At 34.7% G+C, this 21,770-nt stretch overlaps 1 protein-coding gene across 1 annotated transcript in view; it reads left to right on the top strand.

Moving 5' to 3' along the window:
- The first annotated feature begins 354 nt into the window (after window positions 1-354).
- LOC123702617 (mushroom body large-type Kenyon cell-specific protein 1) overlaps window positions 355-21,770 on the top strand; it is a 193,124-nt gene continuing 171,708 nt past the window's right edge. The window contains exon 1 of the mRNA XM_045650377.1: window positions 355-1,208. The gene's annotated coding sequence lies outside the window, so the exon portion shown is untranslated. The remainder of the gene's footprint in view (window positions 1,209-21,770) is intronic.

The following is a 21,770-nucleotide window of genomic DNA, read 5'->3' on the forward strand; positions in this document are numbered from 1 at the left end:
GGCCGATTCATGAAGATGTCGTACGGTATTCATTTAACTGGTGTATAACCTAGATATTTTGAATGCATTGCAATTTTTCTGTCAAGTTTACAAATTAAATAATAGACAAAGAAATAACGTTATAAGTATTTTATGCACTTGTTTTATGAAGATTGTTAACAAAGGGTGTTTTGTGTACCTTTGAGACATTAAACGTAGTTGTAACAAAGTTCGATATTAGTGCAACTTCCTACATGTAATGCTGATATAAAATTACGTTCAAACATCGCATCGGCAAGTTTATTGACGCCGCATCCGTCTGAACTTGAGTTAAGCCTCTGTGAATGTCATCTAGTCTCAGTACAAATGCGGTTCTGTGCACGTATGCACGGTCTATGCAACGCGCATTGCGTAACACACGCAAATATACACATTCTTTCCAATAATTACCGAACGCACCTCGAAAATTCAAATTTGACATTGACGTTTTCGAAAAACAAATTCCCGCGCTCCGCCCGCGGGAAAGAGACGGACATAGCTCCCCGCGACCGCTATTTGGGTGACGTCGGCCGGTGCATAGCGAAATAAAATAATGAAAAGTTGCATTCAGTAATTTCGTTGTGTTTACGCGCGTTGCTAGTTCGTTCAGTTGGACATTGCCTTTTTTCTCGCGGTCGCAGCGCCATCTACGCGCTCCATATTCCATAGTACACATGGTTGTTATTCATGGATCTGTCACAACAACCTCGACGACCGATAGTGTGAAAATGTGAGGTGGGAACATTTTTTGGCGCGGTGAAACTGTGTCTGGCTGCCCGCGGAAAATTGATGTAGCGGTGTTTTTTACTAAACTTAACCTACGACAATCTTCAGTTGCGCGCGAGCGGCCCCGCACGCGCCTCGCGCTCATCAAACACTAAAACATACGAAAATCCGAATGGACCCCGCCCCGAAGCCGAAACTTACCGAATTCAAACACAAAACTTTATTCAAACTTTTGAATTTACCTCGCCAATCGCGACCGACGTTCGATGACCTCAAACGCAAACTATTTTTTTAATTGCTCAATTTTGTGATCTAGACCTTAGACATAGTGCCTTACGTACAAACTCATTGTGATGTCATAGTGCAAAATAGATATAAACTAGTTAAGTGTTAGTGAACTATATTTTTGGAGAGATAACGTTTTGTGTCCGAGTGCATATGGACTACAGCATAGCCTCTATAAGGTAAGTTGTCCGTCGTGTTTCAAATGCGACGCGATTTAATTACAGTTATAGGTAATTTATGCTACTGGAACGCCAATCTTAATCTATGAACTTGATTGCATTGGCGTGAAGTTGCCGCGAGTTGATCGCATTCCTAGTTCGCGCGTGCAAAATGCAATATACGTCGCTAACTTCTTTATGATCGGTGGCTTTACACGCGATTATCGCCCTTATAATGCATCGTTTTTATTATTTTTATGTGGAAACTTGAGTGAACATGTCATTTTCGGGTTGACGAACTACTAGTGATATTTTTGTAACGTTGTTTTAGCTTCTACTCGAGTTTAGTAAGGCGATAATGGTGTATTTTCCAGGGCTCGGAACCGGTTTGAAAAGAGCGGTTAATTTAGATTATATACCGGTAAATATATCGTTCCTTAATTTACCGGTTAAACAAGTGAACTGTTTTTATGTAACCCAAATGATTAAGGTTACCGGTTACTTCTGCACAAACGGTTTTGACACCCAAATTAACCGGTTAATTCCTTTATTATTTTTGCCTCATTTTTTAACGCTTGCCACAAGATATAGTGAATCTTATATCTATACATATAATAAATCTGTAGAAGGGTCAATTCTGTACATTGAAAATATTGAAAAAATAAATACCAGGGGGTGTTACTGGATCGATACCAAACCCAAATATGTGATTAAAAAAAATTTTGTCTGTCTGTATGTTCAGGCATCACGTGAAAACTAACGGTTCGATTTCGATGAAACTTGGTATAATTATACCTTATTATCCTGGGCATAAAATAGGATACTTTTTATCCCGGAAAAATACGTAGAAAAAAATAAATCTTAATTTTTCCGCGCGGACGGAGTCGCGGGCGGAAGCTAGTATCTAATATATCTAATATATTCTATTCTAAAATATAGTTTGTAAGTATAGATGTATGGATGTATGGATGTTTAGCACACATATAGAGGGTAACTTGGATTAACACATATGATAGTTTTTATCCCGGAAATCCCACGGGAACGGGAACTATGCGGGTTTTCCTTTGCAAACGCGGGCGAAGCCGCGGGCGGAAATCTAGTTATCAAATTCAAATTTCAAATATAAACTAAAATTGCGAACTTGAGTGCGATTAAGAATTTTGTAACTAAATGACTTCGCAACGTCCAGGCCCGTCGAGCGAGGGTAGCGGGGGCCGAGGATCCTTATGTAACTTGGTTTTAACCGGTTAATTTTCACCACCAAAACCAATATTAATGAAAAACCGGTATTTCTCATAAACCGGTAAAAACCGGTAAAGTGCAACCTTTAACCTAAATCAATTTCGGTTTGGGGTCAATGACCGAAACCGGTTAAGAATTTAAACCGGTTTCCGAGCCCTGGTATTTTCATTCAAGTTTTGTAGGTTTCTGATATGATTTAATAGTTTTGCTTATTGTTTTCGTCACGGAAATTTATTCAGGGATTTGATAGTTATGCTGGTGTAATGTGGAGTTATTGAATTGTTCTGAATATTACGATTTGCTCATTTGAAAGTTCGATGGCGTTTCTTTTTTAATTTTTGTGTAAGTCTTGACAATTGAGATTGTGTATGAGATGTAAGGAAGGTATTGAGAGGATTATTAAATCTGTAATATTTAATAATCCACTAATAAAAAGCTTCCTTAGATGTGCTTTAACCACAGATCACAGAAACTAGCTTTAACAATCATGCACACACAAAATCTATCGACATCTCAGAGTCGTGTTAATATCTGTCAAGCCTTTTAAAAAAAGATTTAATCATTAATATTTAATACCTATCTAGGTATTTGACTGCGTATTATTTACGTCATTGACTGAAATATCTAAGCACTAGGTATATTATGTACTTTATAAGTTATAACTTATATCTATATATAAATAAAAAAGAAAAATAATAGAAACGTCATTAAACATTTTTCTCTGTCTGTCTGTTCGACTCGATCTCTGAAACGACTAAACCGATTCTAATGAAACTTTCACGACACGATATAATATGAAGTTGTATGACAACATACACACGTTATTAGGTACAATTATTAGCTATAGTAAAGTAACAAATATGCGTCATACATTTAAATAAACAATTCGGGTTGTCATTCATAGATAAAAATGTGTGTCGGGGCGTCCCCTCATAACAAATATGCTAATTATTAACTAGCTTTCCGCCCGCGGCTACGCTTGCATTTTTATGAAATTTAACACGATAACTTGGTTTATATACAGATGAATATTAATTACATTATTTAACAAAATTGAATGCCATTGCATGCATGTATTGACCAATATGCCTTTTTGCAATTTTCGTATATTGGTGTAGGTACATAAGAGTGGGAGTCGAGCATGCTTCGGCACGAATTGGGCCACGCTCGCACCGGGGAAGGTACCACACCCTCACAGAATATCGGCGCCATAGTGACAGTTTACTGTCGCGTTCCGTACGGTGAGTGAGGGGTCCGGAGGCCCACATCCCTTCCCATCCCCTACCCATCCTATCCTTCCCTATCCTCATTCCCTTCCATCCTCGCCCCTTCTACCTAACTCCTTCCAAATCCCTTTGAGGACAGCAACACATCCACTTCCAAGTGGAGTTGATGCTTATGGGCGGCGTGTATCGCTTAACACCAGGTGACGCGTCTGCTCGTTTGCTGTCCTATAGCATAAAAAAAAGGTACCTAAATTACAACAAGTACAATCACTCAACAATCAAAAGACATACAAATGTCGTTATTCAATGAACGGGCTAGTCATTCAATCAAATAGCAGATTCAACCAGATGACGGCGACATTACTATAACCTTACCAAATACAAAACCGTCACCAAAAATCCAGAGACAATATCGATTAAACAGTGCACATTAAAATGAATTTCCTAAATAGAACGACCCTACATTAAAGCAACAAATGTACATAAAGCATAGTGCACATTCCTTGTTAGTATCGATCGGTGGCCGAATAGCGGGGTTTAAAAATTTAAAAAATCGGTCAAGCGCGAGTCGGACTTGTGATACTAAGGGTTCCGTAGAATAAGCTAGACAGCAGAGTATAACTTTGATTACACATCCGTTTTATGACCGTGCCAACCGATGTTTACTTTCGATATTTTTATTATTTCTTGTTATTAGTACTTACCTAATATATTTTCATATCTAAAAACTTCTAATACGGTTTGTACGCATCACGGTTAATGAGATACATACACTATACAGCCTTGTGACAAGAAGCACAGCACAAGCACATACAACGAAGTCTTAGGAATAGGGAAAAGGGTCAAATGCTTTCATAAATGAGAATTTTTTAAAGAATAGAACATTCGATCACGTTACACTTTACAGGATTAGATTCGAACCTACATCTTTCGCCTGATAAAACGGTCCTGTTTAACCCTTTCGGTAGGGAACCCTAAAAGTTGGGCTATTTTAGTCTATATTCGGTAGCCCGTAGCATGACAGGTGGCGATTAGAGCTAATTGCTTCGGTTTTCAATTTACTGCTTTTTGTCATTCTAATGTTTTTTGCCGCATATAACGATCGGTGGAAATGTTTGCTATTGTTTCAGTTTTATGTCGTATTCATTAATATCTATTATAATTTATAATTGATGTGGTTAAGTATTTTATTCTGCCCGCGACTTCGTAGGACGTCGAAGATAGAAGGATAGAAAAGTCTTATACATATTTACATACTAGTTTCGCTCAGCGGTTTCACAATTCACCCGCGTGGCTCCGCTTCTGTTGGTCAGCGTGATGATATATGTATAGCTTCTAGCCTTCTTCGATAAATGGGCTATCTAACACCGAAATAATTTTTCAAATCGGATCAGTAGTTCTTGAGATTAGCGCGTTCAAACTACAAACAAACTCTTCAGCTTTATAATATTAGTAGGTATATTTTTGTTTACTATGACACACTCTGTAATTTGTTTAAAACTTTAAAGTCAGCCAAAATCGACTCTAGGAGTTGGTTATATGTATACAGTAGGTATACAAGCATACAAACATACCGGTGAAACTACTAAAAGCGTGTTAAAAAGAATCATTGTATTCTAAGAAAATTCTAAAGAAGTTAACCCACTAAATAACTATTACATACTGTATGTACATTTCAAAATATATTACAACCATGTTATGTCACACATGTATATTATATCACAGATAATATCATAGGTACTATACTTATATCTTGTCTATGGTGTTCGTTTAGGCTTAACACTGACAGCGCGCCAATGCACCGGCGCCATTTTTAATTCGTTTATTTAATCACATGTGCTTAGGTTACAGGCTGGTGACAATGCCCTCAAATTTAATTTACAAGCGCTTCACGTTTACATTTGAAGTTACGTGTTATAGGAATGTAATCCAACAGTGTTTTTTGTATTTATAATCTTTACTTATTTGAATAGGCTTTATTGGGTAAACTCGGGATAGAAAATAGTCTATACCTATATTGAATAAAGATATAACCAATAGTACCTAAAGTAAATTATAAAAGCGATGACGAATTAAAAAAAATGAGTGCAAACATTATTCAAAAGGACTGAAAATTGTCTCTTCGGTAACTTCGGTTAGCGTGAACCGACATTTGACGACATGACGTGATCATAGCCTGAACCATAAAAAATTAAAAACATCACTGCAGTACCTACATATTTGGGCTGAATAATATGATATTAATGATGACAGAAAATGCTGTAAATAATATAACTATTTACTCCTCTATTTGAAGTAGTAGGTACCTAAGTCCCATTAGTACTGTTGTGACAAGGTGACGAATTAGAGGTAGTGTAGGTAAGCTGAACAGTAAAGCTGGGTATCGACTTCGCGCTCCTGGCGCGCGCGCCATGAATGACCGCACCGAGAGTGCGTTCCGCGGAGCGCGTTCCAAATAATTGAAGTATATCAACTAAGCGCGCCTGGCGCGCGTGGCAACCGTTCCAGTGTTTGACCGTTCATCATGGAAGTACTAGTCGTGTACGAGCAGCAGCAGCTTTTGTAATTATACACAGCATAATAATAAAGAAAAAACAGAAACGAAAAGTGCGTTGGTGGATAAAAGAGCTGTACCGAAAAAGAATGCAGTATGGAGTGACACTTATAAGAGATATGCAGTTCGAAGTGATAGAAGACACAATAAAAAACTTCACTTCTCTTTGGTTATCCATAATTATTACTCGGAGCGCAACAAACACAAAAAATACGACAAACCCGTCTCCATTGGCGCGCGCGCCACGATTGATGCGCGGTAAAAAACCGACACCCGACGGAACGGACCGCTCCGCGTTCGACCGCTCCAACGAACATTTTGGCGCGCGTTCCAAACTGGTATCCATTTCACGCGGCTGGAGCGCGCGCCAATGTTCGATCTCTTGGAGCGCGAAGTCGATACTCACCTTAATACCTATTTGAAAATTAATCCTAAAAACCTTAGATTAAGGATTGGTCTCCGCCCTAAAAACTTTGTACCTATAACAAAAATAACCTCACCTAGTTACACTATACGCATTTAAATTTATAATTCGTATTTTGCATTATTTAAGAACTTACATTAATTAACGACTGATTAAAAATCGAGGCACGATTTTGAATGACTCGTGTAAACAAATGACTAATAGTTTATATCTAGGTTGTAGGTATCCTAGTTGTGACTAAGGTTAGAATAGACTAAGAGCTAGGTGCATTTTGGTACCTAATACTTGATGTTTTATTATATACTAGCGGTCCGCCACGGCTTCACCCGTGGTACATATTTCGCAATAAAAGGTAGCCTATGTCCTTTCTCGGGTATCAAATTATCTCCATACCAAATTTCATGCAAATTGGTTCAGTAGTTTAGGCGTGATTGGATTGGGATGTTTTATTTGTTTGTGTGTTAGTGGTAGGTAACGCAGAGTGGAAGTGGTTGTAGTATGATATTCGTTGAAATTAAATGGAAAATGGATTTTACCAACTTTATGTCAACGCAGTTTTTGAGGCTAGGTACCTATTATGAAATTTATAATTATAATAAGACATTTATTTAAGACTAGCTTTCCGTCCGCAGCTTCGCCCGCGTTTTCAAAGAAAAACCCGCATGGTTTCCGTTCCCGTGGGATTTCCGGGGTAAAACCTATTCTATGTGTTAATCCAAGTTACCCTCTATATTCATGCTAAATTTCATTGCAATCTGTTCAGTAGTATTTGCGTGAAAGAGTAACAAACACATCCTTACAAACTTTCGTATTTATAATATAAAATATGAGTAGGATGTATGTTTGTTAATTGTTTGTATTCCCAAATATCAAATGTGTTATAGGAAAAGGTTCACCTAATGTTAGTGTTGGTTAGTCTATATATACAACAGTAAGCAACAGGAAGGCTTAAGCTATCGAATTAGAAATAACCTGCAATGTTAGTTCATCCAGTTGAAAGTTCCAAGAGCTAAAAAACAAAAAAAAAAAAAAACTGCCCTATTTTTTTCGGTTGAAAATATAGTCTAAGCTCTTGTCCAAAGCTTCCGTGACCGACTTCAATATCGGTTTTAAAAAACGTACGTGTCGCGAGCCCCGAATAACGATAACGAAACTTTGGCTGGCGTGCCTTTCCAATTATTGCGAATACCGGTATGTTATGGGTATGGGTATGTACCTATGGTTTTTAGAACGCCATTAGCTTTTGTGTGACTTTTGGTGGAAATAATTGACGCTTTTCATGTAGATTTAGGTTATTTTGACATGGAAAGACATGAATCGGGAGCATATTAAATTCACAGGGTCACAGGGAAATGTGAGGGTGACAATAAATTCTAATCAATAAAAGTAGGACAGTTTTATATTCAATAATTAACCATGATATGAATAAATATCTTTTTTAAGTTGAAAAGCAGGAAAGGATGAGTTGTTGAGAGCAAAAGGATTGTTAAAAACTTAAAATCTGCTCAGTAATTTTCGGGAAACTTTCAAAAAACAATATTTACATACATTTCTTAATAACTACTTATTTTTCATTTTTTATTGCCAACATCTTCACAATATATTTATTTAAATATTCATTAAAAGTGGAAAACTAATACAAAATATACCAAGGTAGAATTTCAAACAACATCTAGACGTATGAATAGCCACAGTACAGCATCAAATGAAAGGTGATGATGAGAAATAAAACACACGAATCACGATTATACCTACTCAAACATTTATTCATCCAACTAATTAACTACAAGCACTTTCAAATCTTCATCCTAGATAACAGTAAAAATAATATAATTACAATTAAATACTACGTATTGACTTTCTTATTAATTAAAAGTAAATAAAAAAAGAACGTATATAATTCGTTACGTTCCATTCTACGACCATTAAACCCCCTTCCACAAACTATCTCCGTATACTTTCTAAAACGCAAAATTCACTGATCACCTAATGTTCTAGGAACAATTTACATTGGACAAATCTCTAGTGAAAACGTCTTACATCACGTATCCGCGTTTATTAAAAGCAAGAAGTCATCATCCGGCCGCCAAGATGGCGGACATTTTTTGTCTGTGCTAACGGCCGAGCGAATGAGAACCAGTTCTTTGCGTTTCATACTTAACCTTGTCATTAGGCTCGACTAGTCATTTTTGAATTCGAACGCGCTAACTGATTTCGAATTCGCGCGATTTGAACCGCTATACGAAGGTAAGTAGGATCGCTTATCGTTTGGCGCGCGTTTTGACGTTTGACGTTTCGATTTTGACGGCAATTTTCGTCACAGCGCCACATTCCCCTATCATAGATAGTCAATGACATCGCGCGAAAGTATGTTCTATTATTTTGCTCTATTACACACATGGGCGAGTTTTTATGTTGTTTTCGTTCTAGTCCTAGAAAATTCGTAGTATTCGGTATGCAATTAGCGTAGTTAAACTTTCATGATCTAGTTTACAGCTAGGTTCATTTTTTGTTTCGAAAATTCTAAGAAAGTATCCTGTGTCGTTCGATTGATATATTTCGATATCAAATAATTAGCATTTTTTTTTGGTAAACAACGCGAACGTTCAAAAATACATAAAACTAAATAAATCAAAGTCGCCCAATCTGATCAATTACTCCGTATCTCGGTTCACAAGTCAGCGTTATCAGCCTATTGCCACGCAGCCAGCACAATCTAACCTCTAAACAGGCACCAATAGCAACTATTATGTCATAAATAGTAACGCGAGGGAGGCCAATCTAAATTTGTCGATCGTAGGGTCACCATGTTTGAAAGTTTTCGGGGGATGCCTTTGAGCGTTTGAAAATTTTAAGCAAATAATGTAGGTAAATTTATTTAAGATATAGGTCGTCGTCATTCATCATCAACGTACATACCTATATGATTTTGTCTTGATGAATACATAATTTATTTATTTACTCTTGAAGCCATAGAATCGACTTAACTATGCAGTTGCATAAAATATAAGAAATATCTGGAAACTTGATAGTAGTAGATACAAAATAATCCGAGACACCTTGATTTAAACACTATTGCCTCATACTCCTTCCATACAGGTTACTAGTTAGTACAAAATGTAATTTAACACAACTGACTTACAAACGACATTATTCTTTAAGTAGACTTCATTGTAAAAATTTAAATTAAAACATTTTTTCTATTTTTATCCACACTCCAAAACACCTGCTAACAACCCACCACTACATAAAACTTCAAACACCAATAAATTGCCAATAAATTTATCTATGATACAATCCCACAAAAACATTGCGTGTGGCAACTCTATTATTTGCGCGAACGAACGCAAGAACGCCCGAACGTATATAATATGGCGTCGTCACGGTTTTGAGGTTAAGGTTTGACATTTACGATCTAACATCCATCATAAGTTGACCCACACTAGCGCTTAATTAGACCTTATCTTCTAAGTATTAAAGTCGATAATTGATTGCGCGATGTATCACCGTATTTCGGTTTTCAAATGGCGCGACGTTTGTCATTTTCTTCGTTCGTAATAAAGGGTCTTGATCTTTACATTGAATTCTGTTTCGCGGTGTTCGCTGCGTTTGTGCGTTTTTCTCATGACAATTTTATTGTTAATACGATAGCTGCTATTTATGTCTTTGTCGTAGGTCGATGCTACTTGTTACATCAACTGTTACATTGTTGTGACGTTAAATTTATACCTGATGTTAAGATTTTTTACGTTTATCCTTACGTAACTATGTGCATGCAATATAATAGGTAGGTACTAGTCACATGTATGCAGTATGCACAACACAGAACAGAAATCAAAATAAATCTTACTATTTATTTATATCTATATAGCTAGACGAATTTTTTAAATATTAAAAAAAATCTAGTATAACAACCGTAGTGTTATGAATGGACCATGTAAATTTGCCACAAAGTTAATTCGTCACCTAAAAAAGTATGTGTAAATTTGCCACACTTTTATTTTTTTAAAGTTAATTCGTCACGATTTAATATCAAGTATTGTAAATTCGTCACATCGATAATTTAAGTACAGATAGCAAAAAAATTAAACAATAAATTAATTTAAAATGTTTATTTCTTAATCAGTTTTAGATTTTCAACCTTACATGTAAAAAAATCACAGTCAAATTGGATGACGATGGACTTTGTAAAAACATAAGGAACATCTATTTTGTATATGTTCTAAAAATTCACAGCAGTTATAAAGAGTATTACTTAACATCTACATTATTCTACATAGGTAATGGTAAAAATCACAGTTCTCTCTATAAATATTTTTAAAATGTAATGAAATGAGAGCGGCTCTATAATATTTATCACAATCGTATAAAAATAAGGATAAAATATTTTTCACCTATTTTGTGAGGGTGTAAGGGACAGCCTCCCGAAAACTTTAACCATGGAATCATTCTGAGCAACTTTCCCAAAGAAACCATATTGCGGAAATGAAAAAAAAAATTCGGCTTCCCATACAAAATTTTCGAGTGAGATGCTAATTTTGTATGGGAGGTTGAATTTTTTTTTAACAAAAAACTCAAACAGACTAGCGCGTTTCATGATCATGACACTTAATAAATCACAGTTAAAATCACATTAATTATTTTTATAATTCAACTTTCGTTTTCCATAAAAATAAAAATTCTAATACATATAAAATCATTTCAAACTTTTAAAAAGCGCATATCAATTTGACTCCATAATGAATTTACCTTATGTTATTGATGAATTTACCTTATGTGAATGATGACTGTAATATTAAAATGTAAATCATTATATTGCTGGTTTCATCGCAGGCTGAAAGGTATAATTCACTTGCCTTGCTTGCTGGCGGTACTTTACTACTTGTGGCAAATTTACAATAACCCGAATATATCTGTGACGAACTTACACATACTTTTTAAGGCATGTGACGAATTTACTTTCAATGTATGGAGTTTTAAAAACGTGACGAATTAACTTTGTGGCAAATTTACAATAACCCATTCAAATGGTGCGCGTGGACGAAAATCGAAACACATAAAACCTAAGCATAAAACAATGCCCTCTTATCATCCGCGCTTATGGTGGCAATATGAAACTGGGGCGCTAAAATGCTCTTATTTTTCATTTAACCCTATATTTTTTTAATTTAATGATCATATTAATAAAAATAAACAGAGAGATCGATAAATATCAAAATAATTTTATTCCGTTGAATTATTCTGTTCTCAAAAATAGGTGCACCTAACTTCTACATCTTCACCATTGCCCCTATGTTTATAAATACATCACGTTCGAAAAATAAGAATTTTCACGACCATTGCTCAATACTATTTAGGAACGTTGCAGAATTTGATTGCACTTATAAATTCGTACGTGATATTCGAAAATCTTTATAAAAATTCTATTCGATCATAGATTCAAATGAAATTACAAATTTAAGTCGGTATTTTTTTACTACGTTATTTTAGTTATTTAGAAAGAGGAAAGCAGCATTTTAGCGCCACCAGCATTTGCGTTCTCAATTTAAAATCCATTCGGGGAAGACGAAAAGATAACAAAAATTTCCGCGCCAATTCCGCGGAAGGCCACTCGAGCTGATGTTTGAATTCAGAACTCTTTCTTCGAATACTGGCGACATTGCGTTCATATCCAAAAAAGTATTATTACAAATCTTTTGTTACTTACGTCTGCTGTCCATGGAATGCTATGGCGTCGGATTTCTGTGATAAGAAATAAGAATGGTAGTCTGGGTTTTAATTTGACTTGCCTATCAAGAAATAATTTAGTCTGGTTTTTAGTTAAGATATTGTTTTGACTGTTTTTTTATTAGTAGATACTTAAAAATTATAATGTATAATTATTAGACATCGGATTATATGCACTAACAAAATGCCAAAATATGCATGCAAATATGCACTAAAAAAAGCCGAAATATGCACTAAAAACGACTGATATGCCTAAAATATGCACGACACAAAATCAAAAATCTTTTATTAAATAAATAAATAAATAAAAATCGTTTATTTAGTACTAAAATTTTTCTTAAAATTAAGTATTAGGTTTTGTGGCAATATACAATTAAGCATTTTTACCAAATTTTCGAGTGCAAATTTGTGACGTTTGTCACCCGCGAGCCCAGTGTTGCCACCATTTCGGGCTAAATCTAGCCCTTTTTTGGAATTCAACCCGTGTTTTAAGTTTTTAGCCCCAAAAGGGTAATCTAGCCCTTTTTTGAATGGCTCAAAATTTACTTAAAATGGAGCCCATTTTGTAATTTTTTGCTATTTTACCATGCCAAAATAGGGTTTGTTTACTTGCTGAGCGTTCTGATTGGCTAATGAAGGTTAGTCAACCAATCAAAACTCCCGCTACTTAACGAAATATGCACGATTGGGGAAAAAGGCTTAAATATGCACTAACGCCGTAATTAGAGAGTTTTATGCATTTGCATATGCAAACATGCAAATGCATATAATCCGATGTCTAATAATTATTAATGACGAAGTACCTAAATGAAATTGAAAATATTTATTTAACAGTTCTTTCAGCAACAATCTTTACACTTTAAAATATATGTTTTATACTGCCAATTTGCTTTAAATAATACACGTTTAGTGAGCGCATAATAGATTAAAATAATAATTAGTATTGTTCCGTATGTCATTGTCCGTTGCTAGGAAATTAAAGTTCCGCTATGTTGTGTGCGACATGCTTATCGAATGACAATTTTAAATATTATAAAATTGCTTTTTTTTAAAGAGGCTGTGATGTTATAATTATTTATATGAAGTTTTTTTTCTTTTTTACAGCCAGTTATCGATTTTAATGCATGTTATGGCACAGAATAGTAGCTTGATTTTGTGATGCTATGTAGTATTTTGTCTAAGTATTTTGTATCAATTTCTATTTATTCATATCTTACTTCGCCTTGATTTATATAGAGTACCTACCTAAGTACTTTAGCTATTTTCAAAGAGGTTACAAGATACTAATATTTATAGTGACATGCATTGGCATGGAATAATTTCGCTTTTAAGTTATTTGTGCAACAAATATAAACTATTAATAAAAGGGGAAGTTAATAATTTTAAATTTAACCCACGGATTCCTAAAGTGAAATTTCTTGCTAACAAACTTAACAAAATACATATTAACATAAAAAATTTAATATTTTTTTCATTTTCGGTCACTCCACGACCGCATAAATATATTTTCGAGTGCAATGTCAACTTGGTAATTAGTAAAGCGTCCCATATTTGAGTTCAAAAAACTAAAAAGTCGCCATAATAGAAAAGCAAATAGCGCGAATTTGCGGACCGTACGACGTCAGAAGTGGCTGCGAGTCCGCTGCGGAAGTGTTGGAGCGTCAGCAACGAAAGTTTTGTTTCATTTTTTTTTTGTTCATATTTGGTATTGGCTACTTGTATTGTAAGTATATTATAATATATGGATTCTGAATAAAGAGGTTTTGAACGGAATTGATATTTAGTGTTGTTATTTTAATAAATGATTAGAACACTTTTTGTTGGTTGGTTGGTTGCAAAATAAAGTACCTAAATGTGAAAATTGACATGATGGATTGAAGGTAGTTTCGCAAAAAAAAAAAACTATTAAATCAACTGAACTCTTATTTTCAGTCAAGCGAAATAATGAATTATGTATTCCATGCACATTTATTATACAACCAAATTTTTTTTGTAAATTCCACGGATAAGTACTCATAATCATCAGTTCTTTTTAAAATTTTAACTTTTGCATTAAACGCACACATTCACATTCAAGATTAAGTATAGTTCATATTTTAATATGAAAACTTTTCTGAATTTTCCCCATACATGATTCTGCTGACGCTACACGGATATGCAGCCGGCGTCTGCAGTCAGCGAATTTTGACGAGATTGCTCGGAATCGAATCCCAACTAAACCGGCACCTCGGAGACTGCTATTCCATTTCTGATGCTATTCTAATATTTGAGGGGGTAGTAAGGAAGTTCTGATTACGGTCTGGTGTGAATTTCTTTGGTTTGTATTGTAGAAGAAAAGTAGATTTCTTATTTTTTGTATTTAAGTAACTATGTTTAATCATTAATGTATTGTATAGTATAATATTTACTTTAAATTATTAAGTATAGCCTTATTTTTATTGCCTTTTGATTCGCGTAATCCTGCAGTGAGAAAATTGAAACTGATGAAGATATAGGTGATGAAATATTTATACCGATACGTCCTAGTTACTATTGTGACAAGAAATAAGCGAATCCATGACAGACAAGCTAGTATTACAAACGTGGATCGGGCGAACAAAAAATGGTGAAATTTATGTGAAATTTAGTGAAACAGCCTGAAATGTACAGGACTCATTTTAAACGTTGCGATGTGATATCGTTTAGTACGAAATAAGACCAAAAAGTATTTGACTAGTTTCTGGTTTTAGGGTTACCTATGGTTTTCTTAAATACAAATAATTTAGTTTGATTGTACATTGTACATAATAATTATTATTGGTAGTTATGAGTTGAAATGTATTGATAAATATTTGTGACAGGTTATGACTATGAGTATGTGTGTATGATGTAGCTGTCTGTGTATCTGTATAGGTAAGTATTGAATGGATGAACCGATTTGTATTTAAATGTTTTCGAGTACGGTTAGTGGAAATACAAACAGTCATAATATGAATAAAATACTAAGCAAATTAAAACTCTCTATTAGCAATATTGTAGATAAGTATTGCGAATTTTGTTTATTTAAATGTTAGATATTATCACTGCTAGCATTTTCTATACACCATATTTACTATGCCTCTTTATGATTATTGTCTCCGATAAACAAGCATTCTTACTTCGATAATTTATGTAGGTATACGTATAGGAACGAATAAAATAAGAACTTTATTAACATCACACAAAGGTTTTATCAAGTACAGGTATGCGGAACCTAATTACCAAGCCCGGCACACACTTAACCGTCTTTTCAGCATAATTACAGATAGTAATTTCACAGGCGGGTTATAGTTAAGCGACTGTAGGGCCGAAATGTAATGTCGAATGCACAAAGGGATTCGGCCGTAATTACGCCCTTTTTGCGTCGATTCATGACGTAATCATGTGACTGTGTAGTGTGTACACTGTACAGTGGTAATGCAGGGGAGTGCGGGTTCGATTTCCGAAAAGGCTAGTTTAAAGTTTTAGATGTGAAGAAGGAAATTTTAAACATTAGGTAAATGTTATCTTTTATTTTGAGATTTGTGAATTTGTGTTTGATTTGATTTATTGTAACAAATTTATTATTATATTTGATTTATTCTATAGGTAGGTAAGTAATATAATGTGGCGATTAAAGACTGTCATCGTTATGTGAAGTTGCTTTGGGATGATGAAGAAGTGATGTTTAAAATCTTTAAAAAGTGTTAAATTCCAAATGTATTAAGACCAAGCTTATTCATAATAGTTTACATGACTCTTATTTCCTTAAAAAATCCATATTTTGAATTATGTTAGTAGTAGTTAGTGTCTAAGTAAATGAATATAATATCGAACAATGAAAACAATTTCTTTATTCAAGTAAAATTTACTTTTATAAAACATCACAAAGAAATGACTTATTTCGAACACTTGATAGTCATTTTCCATCGACTCCACTCATTTTTGTTCCTGTCTCGTTTTATAAGCGTCGTTTTGTTTCACGAAATCCAACAATTTTTTTCAGTACAACGCGATTTAGTGATGAGTTCGGAGTTGAGTGGAGTCGTCCTTGTGGCAACAAATTTGTACCTACCTACATTTTAGGAATAAAAAATCCTTTGTAGTTATGATCGAGTGATCATTTAAAAAATACGTATTTTTATTTGAGACACATGTAGTAGAGCATCAAAATAAATATAATTATCATACATTCCATAAAACGTTTGGAAAAAAAAAATATTTTTGTTTAAAACTGGCTCTCAGTACGTTACACATTTGACTGAAGTTATTGTTAGTACCAAACTATATATTTGCAATTGCAATTGTTTAAAACCACCTTTAGTTATATATTTTATCAATTAGGTCTTGACTTATTTCTATTTGATAAAAACATTCGTGAAATTTTATAAAAATAATAATCCAATTTTAAACCTTTAAAGTTAAACAATATCTGCTCCATAGGTTTCTCTGTGTTGATCCATTTCGGCTAACTAGCAATAAAGACACGATTCTATGACGTTTGTCAACACTTCTTTTTATTACTAAGCCTTTTTTATTTTGCTAACTAGAGTTTATTTTTACTTCAAAATGCACTGATTTAAAAACGTCTCTTTTCCTTCATCTATTATTAGATACTAGCTGTGCCGCACGGTTTCACCCGCGTGGCTCCGCTCCTGTTGGTCTTAGCGTGATGTTATATAGCCTATAGTCTTCCTCGATAAATGGGCTATCTAACACCGAAAGAATTTATCAAATCGGACCAGTAGTTCCCGAGATTAGCGCGTTCAAACAAACAAACGAACTCTTCAGCTTTATAATATTAAAAAATCGATCGTTTTTTATAGGTAGGTATATTTTAATACAACTACGAATTAACTTAAATATGATATGTACATATGTAGGTACAATGTTTTGTATTAAATATTGCATCATCAGTCAGTTTAAATATATACGTTTTTTAATTTATAATTTCTCCTGAAATCTGAACCATTACATTTTCATAGAATTAAATAATCTATTGAACTTAAAGATAATATAAATAAACGTTAACAAAAAGTAAAACTATAGTGTCCTTTGATAAGTTGCAAACAGCGCAAGGTTGGGTAATCTAGGACGACGATTTGGTACCTAGCCGTTCTAGGTCACTGTAGCTTTTAGTGATACATTTATAAACATTTATAGTGTTTATAGTATCTATCTATACTTCACTACATAGTATAAAACAAAGTCGCTTTTTCTGTCCCTATTTCCCTATGGCCCTTTGTATGCTTAAATCTTTAAAACTACGCAACGGTTTTTTTAATAGATAGAGTGATTCAAGAGGAAGGTTTAAGAATATAATTTATTAGGTTTTAGAAAAAGCGGGCGAAGCCGCGGGTGGTAAGCTAGTAATATTATAAAGCTGAAGAGTTTGTTTGTTTGAACGCGCTAATCTCAGGAACTACTGGTACGATTTAATAAATTCTTTCGGTGTTAGATTATAGATAGCCCATTTATCGAGGAAGGCTTTATATCATCACGCTAAAGGTGCGTATAAATTAAGCGCGGCAGCCGCGCGCACCAATGTTCGACCAGAGTTGACGTTCATTTGCTGCGCGAGCCAATATGTAGATATATTTTAAGTTGAACGTAGTTGCCGCGCGCGGCAGGCGATCCATCACGAACATCTCTTCTGTAGGACGCCAAAAGTGTAGAATTTTCTATTTCAAGTCAGGAATAGGTATATCTATTTTCTTACTGATTTCTACCCACGCATCATTCCTCAGCGATTTATTGTGGTATTGGGAGGATTTGTTGTTCCACAAAAATTAATTAGCGCCATACAATTGTATTAGTAAACGGCACTTTTCGTTGTCCATTTTTACGTATATGCCGCGCGAGCCGAATCACCAAAACTACAAACCGTCCACACGGCGCGCGAGCGAACGCCTGAAGCTCCTTTGATGCGGTCTCAAAAACCGACAGAGAGCGGATCGCCCCGCGGCACGTTCGAGCGCGGCAATGTTCGCGTCGCCGCGCGCGCCGATCCCGTCTACATAGTGCGCGGCCGCCGCGCGCGCCTATGTTCGATGGTTTGCCGCGCTTAATTTATACGCGGCTTAAGAAAATCAAGTAATACCATAAAACTTGTAAATAATGGCATGGTTATTGACAAAAATGCTGATGTTGCGCTTGCTTTTGAAGATTTCTTTAGTAGTGTCCCTGCTAGCATTACTAATAATTTAAATTCGTCTTCAATACTTGCAGAGACCTTTTTGAGGGACCATGTTGCGGGGTGCAGTACATTATTTGAATTGCGTCACGTAACTGCTAATGATATTGTTACAGCATTTAAGACACTTAATTTAAAAAATACTTGTGATCTTTGGGGAATGTCCGTAAATTTAGTTAATAATATAATAGAAAATATTGCAAACAATTTAGCTTTCATATTTAATAGGTCTTGTGACTATGGTACATTTCCTAATTTACTAAAGCTTAGTAAAGTTATACCTCTATTTAAAAAAGGTGATCAAGAAGACTGTAACAACTATAGACCTATCTCGATTTTACCAACATTAAGTAAAGTTTTCGAAAAGTTAATATTAAACCAATTGACTAGTCACTTTGCTTCTAATAATTTGCTGCACACCAAACAGTTTGGTTTCACAAAGGGGCGCTCAACCACAGATGCTGGAGTTGCACTACTAACACATATATATAAGGCATGGGAAAACTCAAAAAATGCTTTGGGGATATTTTGTGACCTCTCCAAGGCATTTGACTGCGTTGAACATTGTACTTTATTGCGCAAACTTAATCACTATGGGATTAAAGGACAAGCTCAGAACCTCATAGCCTCATACCTTCATGATAGGATACAAACTGTAGTTGTTAATGGAGAACGTTCTAGCGGTGCGTCAATTAACATGGGTGTTCCACAAGGATCTATTTTAGGACCCTTCTTGTTCTTGGTATATATCAATGATCTACCTTATTATTTACAGGATAGGTGTGAAATAGTTCTGTTTGCAGATGATACCTCATTAATATTCAATGTGGATAGGCATGACCCAAATGTTGACGAAGTGAACAGTACTCTTTTACACATATCCGACTGGTTTACTGCTAATAATTTATTATTAAATGCCAAAAAAACAACTTGTGTTGAATTTTTACTACCTAACGTTAAAAAGTTGAGCAGAAATATTACCTTGAACGGGGAGGTATTACACCCTACAGAATCGACTGTATTTCTTGGGTTAACATTGGACGAGAAACTACAGTGGGGAGCCCATGTCAACACCGCTGCAGGTAAGCTCAGTTCAGCAGCATATGCAGTCCGAAAGGTAAGGCATCTCACCGATGAAGATACAGCTAGATTGGTATATTTCAGCTACTTTCATAGTATTATGTCCTATGGAATTCTACTATGGGGCAGGGCAGCAGATATAGAAACTATATTTATCTTACAGAAAAGAGCCATTCGCTCTATATATAATTTACGTGCTCGGGACTCACTAAGAGATCTCTTTAAGAATACTGGTATACTTACTCTACCATCACAGTATATATTTAATAATATTTTGCATGTACACAAAAACGCCGACTTACACACAAGAGTAGGAGATAGACACTGTTATGGCACAAGGAACAGAAATAGAATTGAAATGCCATTTTTCCGATTAGCTAAAGTTAAAAATTCATTTATGGGTCAAGGTATACGCTTTTACAATAGAATTCCTCATAATATTAGAGAGTTTAGTAGTTCTAAATTTAAAACTTATATAAAAAATGTACTAGTTCAGAGAGCGTACTACAGTATTCAGGAATATATGGACGATAAAAACCCATGGAGGGTTGTCGCGTAAAAACCACAGGACAGTTCTTTGTATATTATGATATATTATGTATTTAGATATAATTTACATATTATGTAATATCGACATGATTTTAAAAGAGCAACTATGGAGTTTCTTGCCGATTCTTCTCCATAGATCACTGCTTTCCGAATCGGTGGTAAATGTTAAAATAATTATGTAATGACGATTCGAAAGTGCTACTAAATAGTAGTCTAATTGAATAAATGAATGTTTGAGTTTGAGTTTGAGTTTGAGTTAAGACCAACAGGAGCAGAGCACTGCGGGTAAAACCGCGGGGCACAGCTAGTAAACTTTAAAGTGACATTTGAATGAAGGTCGAAATATTCAATGATGTTTGTTTTAGGGCTGATTTTTCAATCCTTGGTTAAAACCTATTCATCGAATAACGTATTAGACTACCATTTGAAAAATATAATATAATTGTCCGTATTTGACAGTTTACAGGTGACATTTTAAAATGTTCGTGTAATAATTTATTGGACGGATAAATTTTAACCAAGGATTGAAAAATCGGCGCTTAATTAATAAGTGTTTATTGTTAAGCATAAGTTATATATTATACCTATATTCAAGGAAAGTACAATATACTTCTGAAGATATTCTCATTCTTCATATTATAAACTACTTACGAACCAACTTTGTTGAGACGTTCAATGTCAACGTCATCAACTTTTCCATAAATAAGGGATTTTTTGTGAAGGCAGAAGCAGTGCTCTACTCCCACTCCCAAAATACACAAATTGAAATATGTTTTTCTATTAGTAAATATATGGCTAAATACGTATTGTACAAATTGTACGATATATTTTATTGTAGAACTAGCGGTCCGCCCGGCTTCGCCCGGGGTACATGTTTTCGTTTTGTCTACATAAGAACCATCCTCGTACTTCGAGGAATATAATAAAAAAAGAATTATCGAAATCGGTCCACCCGTTCACGCGTGACGCCGTGACAACGCGAAAAGGGTTTCATTTTTATATTTATTGATATGTATCAATGAATGAATGTAATGAATACATATTCATTACATTCATTCATTTGGTTAATATATTTAAAAATTAAAACCTGTATCTGCAATGAGTTAAAATCACAGAAAACAAAATATATTCACATTATATTTTATTAATTACTAGGTTTCCGCCCGCGGCTTCGCCTGGGCAGTCAAAGAAAAACCCGCATAGTTCCCGTTCCCGTGGGATTTCCGGGATTGCGTCATTTTCTCGGGATAAAAAGTAGCCTATGTCCTTTCTCGGGTATCAAAATATCTCCATACCAAATTTCATGATAATTGGTTCAGTAGTTTAGGCGTTATTGAGTAACAGACAGACAGACAGAGTTACTTTCGCATTTATAATATTAGTATGGATTATAAGCATTAATATATTGTATCAACACAAAATAACTACGTATTACCTTGATTTGAGATAAATTTTGTTACCTTGACGAAACAGGTTGGAGTTAGGTGCACTATGAAATGTCTAAACCTGCATATGCATGACCTTGTGCTAGATAGACTAATGTTTTTCAGTTTATACCTACGTTTGTAAACATGGTAATTGTGTATTGGGC

This window comes from Colias croceus, chromosome 24 (assembly GCF_905220415.1).
Source record: "Colias croceus chromosome 24, ilColCroc2.1".
NCBI lineage: Eukaryota > Metazoa > Arthropoda > Insecta > Lepidoptera > Pieridae > Colias > Colias croceus.